This window comes from Pteropus medius, unplaced genomic scaffold, assembly GCF_902729225.1.
Source record: "Pteropus medius unplaced genomic scaffold, Ma_sr-lr_union100, whole genome shotgun sequence".
In the NCBI taxonomy this organism is placed as follows: domain Eukaryota; kingdom Metazoa; phylum Chordata; class Mammalia; order Chiroptera; family Pteropodidae; genus Pteropus; species Pteropus medius.
Window position 1 is genome coordinate 4,940,716 of NW_024349224.1, and position 10,678 is coordinate 4,951,393.

Here is a 10,678-nt window from a genome sequence, read left to right on the forward strand (position 1 = left end):
AATAGGAATGATCAAACCTCTGTACTTGATATACAAACGCTAATTTGTAATATGAGAACAGTGCTCAGGCTTCCAGAACAAAGTACCATAAACCGGATGGTTTAAACTACATAAATTTATTGTCTCGCAGTTCTGGAGGCGAGAGGTCTGAGATCAAAGCATAGGCGGGGTCGGTTCCTTCTGAGGGCTGCGAAGGGACGAGCTGTTTCAGGCCTCTCTCCCCAGCTTGTAAGTAGCCATCCTCGTGTGCACATGCTGTCTCCCCTTATGTCTGTCTGTCTCCAAATGTCTCCTTCCTATACGGAAGCCGGTCATTTTGGATTAGGGCCCACCCTAATGACCTCCTTTTAACCTGATTAACGCTTATAAAGACTCCATGTCCAAATAAGGTCACATTCTAAGGTGCTGGGGTTGGGACTTCGACATATGAATTGCCGGGACGGGGTGAGGGGAGGAAGGATCACAGTTCAATCCTTGAACAATTTAGACAGAAACGAATACGATGGTCTAGAATTATTTACGATGTCTCAGACGGTGGTTCTAGAGTTGATAAAACGTTGAAGCTGAAGATCAAGTGAAGAGTTAGAATAAATATTTCTTGTAATATGAGTACCCAAATAAACAGTATTTCTAAATAGTTATTTTATGAATTCATGATTTTTATGTATGTCTAACTAAACTATTAAATGAAGGTCATGAGATATCTATTTCTAAAGAATTCTAAAAGTATATAAATTTAAATTGGCTACAAAACTTTAAACTTCTTCACTAGAAAATTAAAGAAACACTCCATAGTCAGCTCGCTTTATATTTGAATATACATATGTGGACTAGCTAGAAATGTGTGTGTTGCCTCATTACTCATGAAGAATTCATCGCTCTCTCTTCTGCATGACACTTTGTTCATTTATTCTATTGCATGCTGTAATCATATTTAAAAACTATGTCTTCAGTTTTAGATGGTGCCTTTCTTAGGAGAAGGGATTCTGTTCTATTCACCCTCATAGCACAACATTGGCCCATTTTTTTTTCTAACAATTATAAATATTGTGGAACTGAACTCAGCTATGATTGCCTTTTTTCAAGTTTTTGGTTTTCTTTAATTGACTAAGTAATACATGTTTTCTATAGAAAATTTAACCTATGTAGATTTTTTTTAAAACATGTTTGTCTCTGTCAACAGAATATCTTGTACAAGAAATAATTTCTCATTATCATGTTTAATGGCCCTACCATGCCCATTGAAGAAATGTTATAATTTATTTATCCTTAATGCCCAATACTAAGCAAGTGTTTATTTTCAAGTTTTCTGTATTGGAGATGCAAATAGAAATAGATAGAAACTAGTAATGGAAGATTTTAACAGACCATTGTCAAGGTCAAGTAGACCTAAAATAAGTAACAGTATAAAAGACTCAAACGGCATAAGCATAAGGAATATCTTGAGGGTCACTATGGAAATGTACACCCCTATAATAGAGAATTTTTCCATCTTCTCAGGCATACAATGAGTTATTCATGAAAATTGAAGATACACTATTTCTAAAAGAAAAAACATAATAGGTTCCAGGAAATAAAAAGAATACAAATAACATTCTCAGATCTTCTTGCAATAAAACCCGAATTAACAATAAAATAAAGAATAAGTCTTTCTCTCTGAAATGTATAAACAATCCATTTTACATTCTCAGGTGAAATATAAACCAAAATTGCAGAATTACGAAAAAAATTACAGAAAATGCTATGTATCAGAATCTCTAGGGTATAAGTAAAGTGGTGATCAGAGGAGAATTCATAGCCTAAACTAGTTATATCAATAAAAATGATGCCATGAAAACATTTTCCCACCCTCAAAAATAGGAAAAAAACTAAATGAAGAGAAAGCAGAAGAATCGAAATAATAAAGATAAAAGCATAATTAATAAGATTTTTAAAAAGAAAAAAACAGTTAAATTAATAAGTAAATCAAAATATTGTTTCCTTTTTAAAAAATCAACAGATAAATGAGCCACTAGGTAATATCATCAGGATATAAAGGCTGGGGGAGAGGAGGATGGGAAGGATATAAATACATAAAATAAGAAATTGCAAGTGGAAAATAATGAGTTACTCCTAGGCATGTTGACTTAAATACTTGGGGGAGATCCAAGTGGAGATGTCCGTAAACATGTGGACATAAGCTCAGAAAAGGAGTCCAGTGTGGAAATGGGGACCTGGGAGCCCACGTGGGTGAGCGGTTGAGAGATTCCCGAGTGGGCAGTCTATTGGCTGGTTATTTCCTATTCATTCGTAGGACCATCCCCTGCCCTTTATGGTTGTAGCTCATTTCCCAGGGCTCATTGGCCACTGGCTTCTGCCTGGCTTCACCCAGTGGGAGGCCCTGGAGGGGACAGGAAGGCAGAGAACAGAGTGGTCAGGGGTTTACCTCTATCTCTGTTCGTAGTCACTTCTCCAACAGTAGTTGTCGCTCCCTCGGTGGCTCCGGCGTCCAGGGGCAGCCCGGGCTCTGGGTCGGTACTGCCACCTGCTCCCATGATTCCTGCAGCCCAAGGAGTAATGGAAGTTTTCTGTTATTGCTACTGTCTGGGTTGCCTGGCTTTGCAGTTCTTCTAACACCTTTATAACCCGTTGTTCTTTATTAAATCCTTTTGTTGGACTATGTGACATTGCTTCTGTTTTCTGAGTGGAGCTTAATTGTCAGCTTCTCACTGCTGAGAGAGAAGGGAAGACTTAACAATGCAAGTTGGGGAGCTCCAATATTCAGGAGTGAGCCCCAATATTCAAGAAAAGGAATTTTTGAAGGAAACAGAAATGGAGCTATCACCGGGGCAGGAAGCAAAACAAGAAACTGCATTCTGTTTCTACGATTCTTCTTTCCTCCTTAACTAATGTATATTTGAATTGGTGTCTCCCAAAATCACAATATTGAGAGCCAAAGAAATACAGGGCAAGGAGAAATTCTAGGGGTGCCTCTCAAACTCCTTCACAAGAACGCCCTAGTCTGCTAGTACCCAAGGCGCTTGCTATCTCTTGGGAAAGGGACCCTCAGCCAGACATAATACGTAATTCAGCGGCTGGGCTGGGCTGTGTTTGTAATATTAATAACACACCAGCTTAAGCAAGTCGGCCCTATTACCTGAACAAGCATTTAATTGCCTGTGGTTTATATCTTGCGTATTCAGTGGTTATGTGATTGAAAACTTAACAACTGAGCCACTTAAGCGAGAAAACAAGAAGACAAATATTAACATACATTGCATGAGAAACCCAGATTAAATACAATAATTTTACATGTCATCAGACTTTTTTTTTTTCCAAACTACTGAATAAACCTTGGGCATACACTTCAGAAGAGAATTCTCTCCAATCTGAGCTTAATTGTGTGCATTTTTTCCCCATCGATAGATCTGCATGCGGTACTTATAAAATCATATAACTGAATGTGCCTCATTAACCCCTGTTTACCTGTGTGGAGTACCTGTTGATCCCTGATGCTTCTGGAATTGATTATTTCCTTCCAGGTGAGCCTCAAAGAGCTCTGGGCTGAGGAGACTTTAATGCCTCTGTTGATATTTCTAAGGATTTTAAATTCCAATTCTTCTTCCCTGACCACTAGTCCCATCCATTTTACTTGTTCCCTTAGGAGTTTTGAATCTCTTTATCTTTGCCCTCAAGCAGAAAGTGTGACCTAACAGGGAACTTTGACCTCCCCAGAGCTCCCCCAGAGCTTGCGCAGCCCATCAAAGTGGTATGGTGGTCTCAATGACAGATGACACTTACTGCAGTCAGGAAGTGAGTAAAAATGAATTGTACTTTCAGGAACCGTGCGATGTGGTCACTGAAGGATGAGGAGGAGGCTGCATGAAAGGCAGAGCCCATGGGTCACCCGCTAGCTCTCTTCACAGCTGCCCCTACTGCTTCCTGGGCAGCGCCCATGGCTCACTTAGCAGGTGGACGCTCCAGGAGGCAGAAGCTCACTCTGCTTTAGTGCTCCCAGACCCTGGCCCATAGTAAGTGCTCATTAGTCACTGAATGACTGAATTAGTGAACCTCCCAGTGGCATGAATTTAACATAGTTAGAAGGACAATACTAAATATGGGCTACAAACTTTCAAATCTGAGAATTAAAAATCACGTGTGTCTCCGCCCTTTCTTTGGAGGTAAATAAATACAGCATCATAACCAGCCTCTGGAATCAGACAATCACTCCACATGTAAAAAGCATGACTGAGCGGGTGACTTAGCTTCTCTAAGGCTTTGTTTCCTCACCTATGAAATGGGGATAATAATGGTAGGTACATTCTAGGGTCATTGCAAGAGTTAGATGACATAATACACGTTATATAGGAAGAAGACTAGCCAGCCTTCGATATGTAAGTTATGACATTTCCCTGGACTTGCTAAGGTATAGATGTAACACATACTCTTTAGAAAATTTTTCAAAAATGAAAGCTTAAAAAGTAAAAGAATGTTACAAAGGCTCCTTATTTAATTCAGAAATTATGCAGAATTAGCCCACGCTGATGCTGCCAAAGAGGAAAAAATTGTGTCCATGAGCAAATCACCCAGGTTCTCTGAACCATAATATTTTCACAATTGAAAAGTAGGACTATAACCCACCTCCTATGATTGTTTTTAAGATTAAGTGAGACATAAGACATCTGGTATAATTCTTGGCGCATTCTAAGTACTCAATACATCATAGTTCTTTTCACTTCCTTTAGTCAAACTCCATATACAGAATAATTACTCTATAAATATGTATAGAATGAAATAGAATTTACCACCCAAGACATTTACCCTTAACCTCGATAGGATCTAATTACTCACCATCCATTTTTGTTCAATAGACTCAGATTCAGCACATACTTTTTGAGTAGCTATTATGTTCCAAGTACTGTGCGAGACAATTTCACATGTGTTCTCTGAAAAAACTATGCTAATAGGTTTTAGATTATACAGTGAGAAAGGTCTATGTGTTTCTTCCTGCATGTTGTTCATCATTAGCCCGTTTGCAGTTAAGAGCTCAAGAATGACAATCACGTGGAAGGCTGAGAGAATCTCAGAGTTGGAAGAGAGAAAGAAACAACTGGAAGAAAGGAGAGTCACCCTCCCTTTTTATCATCATCCATGTGGGTGTTAATAAATGTGCCCTTTTTAAATTCAAAAACCATTTATTAAGCACCTGGCATTCATTATGGACCTGGCAATGTTTAGGCACTAGGCATACAGCACTAATCAAGAATGACAAGGTTCCCGCTCTCCCAGAGCTTAATTCTTGCAGCAGGCAACATCGAAAATGCATAAAGAATTAAACAAAATAATCTAGATAGCGATATATGTTATAAAGAAAATAAAACAGGATGATGTGATGAAGAGCTCCTAAGGGAGGGGGAACTAGTCCAGGTAGTTCGTGGAGGGCCTCTCAAAGGATGCAGTCTGAGCGGAGACCCAGACGGGGCCAGCAATCTGATCCAGGCAGGGGAAAAAAAAGTTAGTATATGGACTCTGCGGAAGGAAAGGAACTGGCGTGTCATTAGAACACGATGAGGGCCAAAGTGGCCTTCAGAATGAGGAAGCATCATTTCTAATATGTCTGGATTTGTGACGTGCCTGCTCAAGAGCTGCATGTGGTCACAGAAGTCAGGCTGTGACCATGTGAACCCTTAAAGACCACCTTTCAGGCAGCATAACCACCCGAGGGGCCTGGAGGCTCCTGGCGGGGTGTGTGTCCCATTACGTTCTCAACCTCATCTCCTGCCCGCTCTTACTCTCCCTCTTCCTTCACTCTAGCCACACGATCCTCCTTGCTCCTTCAGGATGCCAGGCACACGGCTGCCTCAGGACCTTTGCACTTACTCTTCCTGAAATCTGGAAATCCCTTCTCTCGGATTCCCACGTGCCTCCTTCTGCCTCCTTCACGTCTCCACCCAATGTCATGTTCTCAGAGAGACCTTCCCTACCAGCTTCCCTTAGCAACTCTATGGTAGTAGTCATGGGTCTAAGTTTCTCTAGCAACCACTGTTGGTTCATGTGAAACCTATGGATAACCAAAATTCCAGGGTCTTTTTTCACATGTAAGATTTATTTAGTCAGTTAACAGTCTTCGGCTCTGATTTTGGGGGAGCTGGAAATAAAGTTAATGAATATGCCCACCATCTTCATTCAGGCCTACTTGTGGCTGTTTTCACGCCTTCATTCTTTCATTCAGCATGCTATGCCCCGCTCCAAGCAGAGTACTGGCCATAAATACGATGAGAACAAGTTCTCCTTTCTCTGCCAGATCATTAAATGTGTGAAACAGGAGAGATCAAACGGGAGGATACTCGGGGGACATTGTCAAGAGATTTATCAGTGATGATGAAATCACCAACTTTAACTACCCTTTACTTGCCCAAATATACACTTCAAATCTTGGCCTTTTCTAGAGATTCCAGATTTGTTCATCAAGCTGTTTATTTGATATTTTTATTTGGATACTCAGGAATCTCAAACTTAACATGTCCACAAAACTCCTAGTTTCCTCCCCCCACACCCCAATAAAAGATATTTCTGGCATTTTCTCAAGCCAAAAAGCTAGAAGTCACCCTGATTCTCTCTTTTTCTAATCCAATTCAATCCATGAATAAGTTCTGGGGAATTCTGCCCTTAACACATATTACAAATTCTTCTCCGCCTCAATCATAGTCTGAGGATGGCATCTTCTTTCACTTGGAACAGCATTCTCCCCATCTCTCTTCCTTCTGGCCCATCCAGTCTATGCCCATCACAGCTACCAGTGTGATTAAAACAAAACAGAACAAATAAACAAACAGAGTCCATGTCTCTTCCTTGCCTAAAATCTTTCAATGACTTTCCATTTGCCATTAAACTTCAAATCCTTACCTTGGCTTCACACACTAACCTAAACCCTGCCTCCGTGCCTGCTCTCATCCGCTTCCATCCCTCGTGCTTTGCCCTTTGCCCTGCAACTTCCTTAATTTGCAACTTGTTCCTCAAACCCAGTAAGCTCATTCCCTTCTTGTGTGCTTTGCCCCGTTCTTTACCTGGATGGCTCTTCTTAGCTTTCAGATCTCAACTTAAAAGTCTTTTTTTCAGAGAGATCTTCCTGGACCACCCAGTGGCCAATTCATTGCTCTCCATCACATCCTCTGCTTGAATTCCCTTTAGAAGAGATGACATGTTGATGTGTAATTGTTCACGTGTATATTAGCAATCCCCCCAACTAGAATGGCAGATCTCTGGGGACAGGGAACTTGTCTGACTTGCTTAGTGCTATTCTCCAGATCCTGGAAAAGAACATGTGATACAACAAGATCTTGATACATACCAATGGATGACAGACCACTCCTTAGCTATAGATCTCCACCTTGTCCATAAGGGTATCACAAGAAACCATGTCAAGACATGTTAAAAAACACTGGTCTATTGCATTCCATTGAACTACCAATCTAATAATCATTTTAAAAAAAGAGGTAGAAAGAAATGAAATTAGTTCTGCATAGCTTGTTAGCTCTGAGATCATTACATTCTTTATTCAATACTTACAAACTAGCTGTTTAATAATCTATTTTTCCTTTATTGGTTTTCTTAAATTACAAAAGCAATGCATGCTCACTGAAAGAAATTCTACTAACACAAAAGTGCATAAAAAGAAAAAAACTATGTCTATCCTTTCCTCCTATTCTTACTTCCCAGATGTAACTTCTATTAACAAGTTGACGAATATCCTTCTTTTTCTATGTATATACATGGATATATAGAAAGATACACCTATATATATGTAGCTTTGAGACAAAAATAGGATGTGTGTCTGTATATATACATATATTTTTCATGTACCATGTGGTAGGCATTTTTCTATGCCCACATAGATTGATCTACTAAATGTTTAATGGTTACATAGAATTTCACTGCATTAATTAATTTATTTATTCAAGTTATACTTAGTTGTTTTATGATTAAAGAAATTAAAATGTGAGATTAGAGTTAAACAAGAATGGCAAAATATCGACAGTTGTTACAGCCTGGTGAGGGCATGTAAAACTTACACTATTCTTTCTACTTACACATATATTCGAAAGTTTTTATAATGATAAGTTTAAAAATAAATACTAAGAAAACTTCATATTAATGGTGAATTACTGAATATTCTCCCCTGAGATCATAAACAAAATAAGGATGCCTGATATTACTACTTCTGATCAACATTGTAATAAAGGTCCTGAGCACTATAAAAAGGCAAGAAAATCAAAGAGATAAAAATTAAAAAGAAAGAAATAAAATAGTCATAGATGACAATTCCATATAAAGAAAAATCCAAAAGAATTTACAAAATATTAAAATTAATTAGTAAATTAAGCAAGGTCTCTAGTCAAAAGGTTGATATACAAAATTCGGTTGTATTACTACCTACCTGTGACAAAGAAAAAAATTAATTTTTAGAAATCTACTGTAAACATCAAGTACTTGGGAATAAAGCTAACAAAAGATAAGTAAAACTTCTACATGACAACTATATGACATTGAGTAAAATTAAAGATAAACTAAAAACAATTACTTAAAAAGCCCCTTTATGCTGTTTGCCAGACACTCCAGTGGATTGAGGCTTCAGTGGTAGGTGACCAATATTCATTAGATAACTATGCCAATTAATGTAATATTGCAAATGTAGGAAGGGTTACAAGGAAGGGTACACAGCACTGTGAGAACTTTAGAGATAGGATTTGACCTCATCAAAAAAGCAGAGACGAGTTCTCAAGCTAAGCTCTAAGGAAGAAAATGTGTTAAATGAAGACAAAAAAAACATTAAAAAAAAAAAAAAAAGGAACAGCATGTGCAAAGACTTTGTGCAAAGAGAAAACGAACCATAATCGAATCGACTGCTCTTGGTATTTAGTAGTTATTCAGGTCTTATCAGGCTTTTAGAAAGAACATTCCAACAAGAAAGACCACAGGTGGGAAGGCGGGGCCCAGCTTTGATAGAATAATATTGCTGTCCTATGGGAAGGGAATGTAGTCAAGCATTTTCACTGACCCGATTGGTCCACTAGTCGCTAAAATCATGAAGGGTCAAACAAAGATGATGAAGTCTCTTCAGCAGGAGATGGCCAAGTTTATTTTTCTGTCCAGTCTGGGAGATTACAGAAGACTATTTTCCTGGAACTTGGAAGGCGAATTCAGCAGACAATATGAATTTCAGGAAAATATTTTTGCCATTAATTATGTCATAAGCAAAAGAGTAAAATAAACTGTTTATTATCACATATGAAATGCTTTTGATCAGTCAACTGAAAAACTAATTTCATTTTCTCATTATACTGCCTCAGGCACCCTTTAACGTCAATTTTCAGTATAGCCGAAGCAAGGAAATTAAAATGATCAGTTATGGTGCAGAGAGAAACATTTGCTTCAGAATTTGTAAAAATAAGAGTAAGAAAGCGCTGAACCTCATTATCATTCATAATAATCACAAGTCACCTGGTGAGGGAGGGTTTCTGCTCCTGGAGTCTAGGGTACCACCCTACCGTTGCCTTCCCCTTGAGCCCTGGGACCCTCGGGGCTGGTCAGTATCTCCAGAGATGCTAGGGTGTCATTCATGTGTCTAGAAGAGATTGGGTTGAATTTCCAGTCCAACCGGCTCAAAGTGTCACAGATAGAACATGGTGTGAGGGGCTTCTATTTCTAGGCAGAGAAGCTAAAAAGGAAAGCTATGCAGGGATTTGGGAAAGCATGGGCTTGTTCTCCATCTTTTGACCCAGCAGCTGATATTATGAAAAGGGAAATGATTACATAAAAACCAAGAATTGTTTTCCAAACTTGGCCCTGTCCCTTACAAACTTTTTGATCATGGACGCCATTCACAGACTGAGTGTCCAAATTTACCAAGCGTCATAAAGCATTGACAAGGCTATGTACGTGAAAGAACTTAGTAAAGTAATAACCGATGCCCATTTAACGATGATTTTTGCGATAATGCTGTGGCTGGGGTGGACTTGGGACTTGGCGGCTTCTAGTGGGGAATCGTTGACTATGAACAGAATTCTTGCTTTTTAGCTAGAAGAAGAAGAAGCTACTCAGGTGTAGAGGGAGATGAGAGGGCGAAAGAAGGCTTTGGCAATGGAGGGATGGCAGAGCCTCTGGCCCCTGGCCAGACTGAACCAGCTGATTGAGGGCCTCATGGGAAGAGGACCAGGGGAAAACTAAGAGAGCCATGACTCCATGAGACTTGGGCGAACGTCCTGCCCCAAGGCCTGGTGACAAGGCCGTTAACCTGCTTCTCCACACACACAATGCAGCACGGCAGTCTGATGCAACTGCATGTCATGAAACACAGGTGGTGACGTAAGTCTTGACAAGATGGCAAAGGCAGAAGAAGGTGGGGTAACCTGCCCTTCAGTGAACTTATAACCTCCCCCGGCCTCCGCCCTCAAGCCTGGGAATGCCCAGAATAGCTCAGGCAGAGTTTCCTTATCATGACCATTGTGGCCAGTAAGAGAGGTGAATCTTAGCTAAGGCCAAGCAACCTGCTCACTCTGGCTACACGCAGGCTCGTTGGAGACCCTGCTATCCTCTGAGAGTTGAACAAACACCCCATTTTCCCAAGAGGCCCCACGCAGATAAATTCTGAGCAAGTGCACCCGAAGCAGCTCTGTATGCCAGGTGAGAAGGTGAGAGA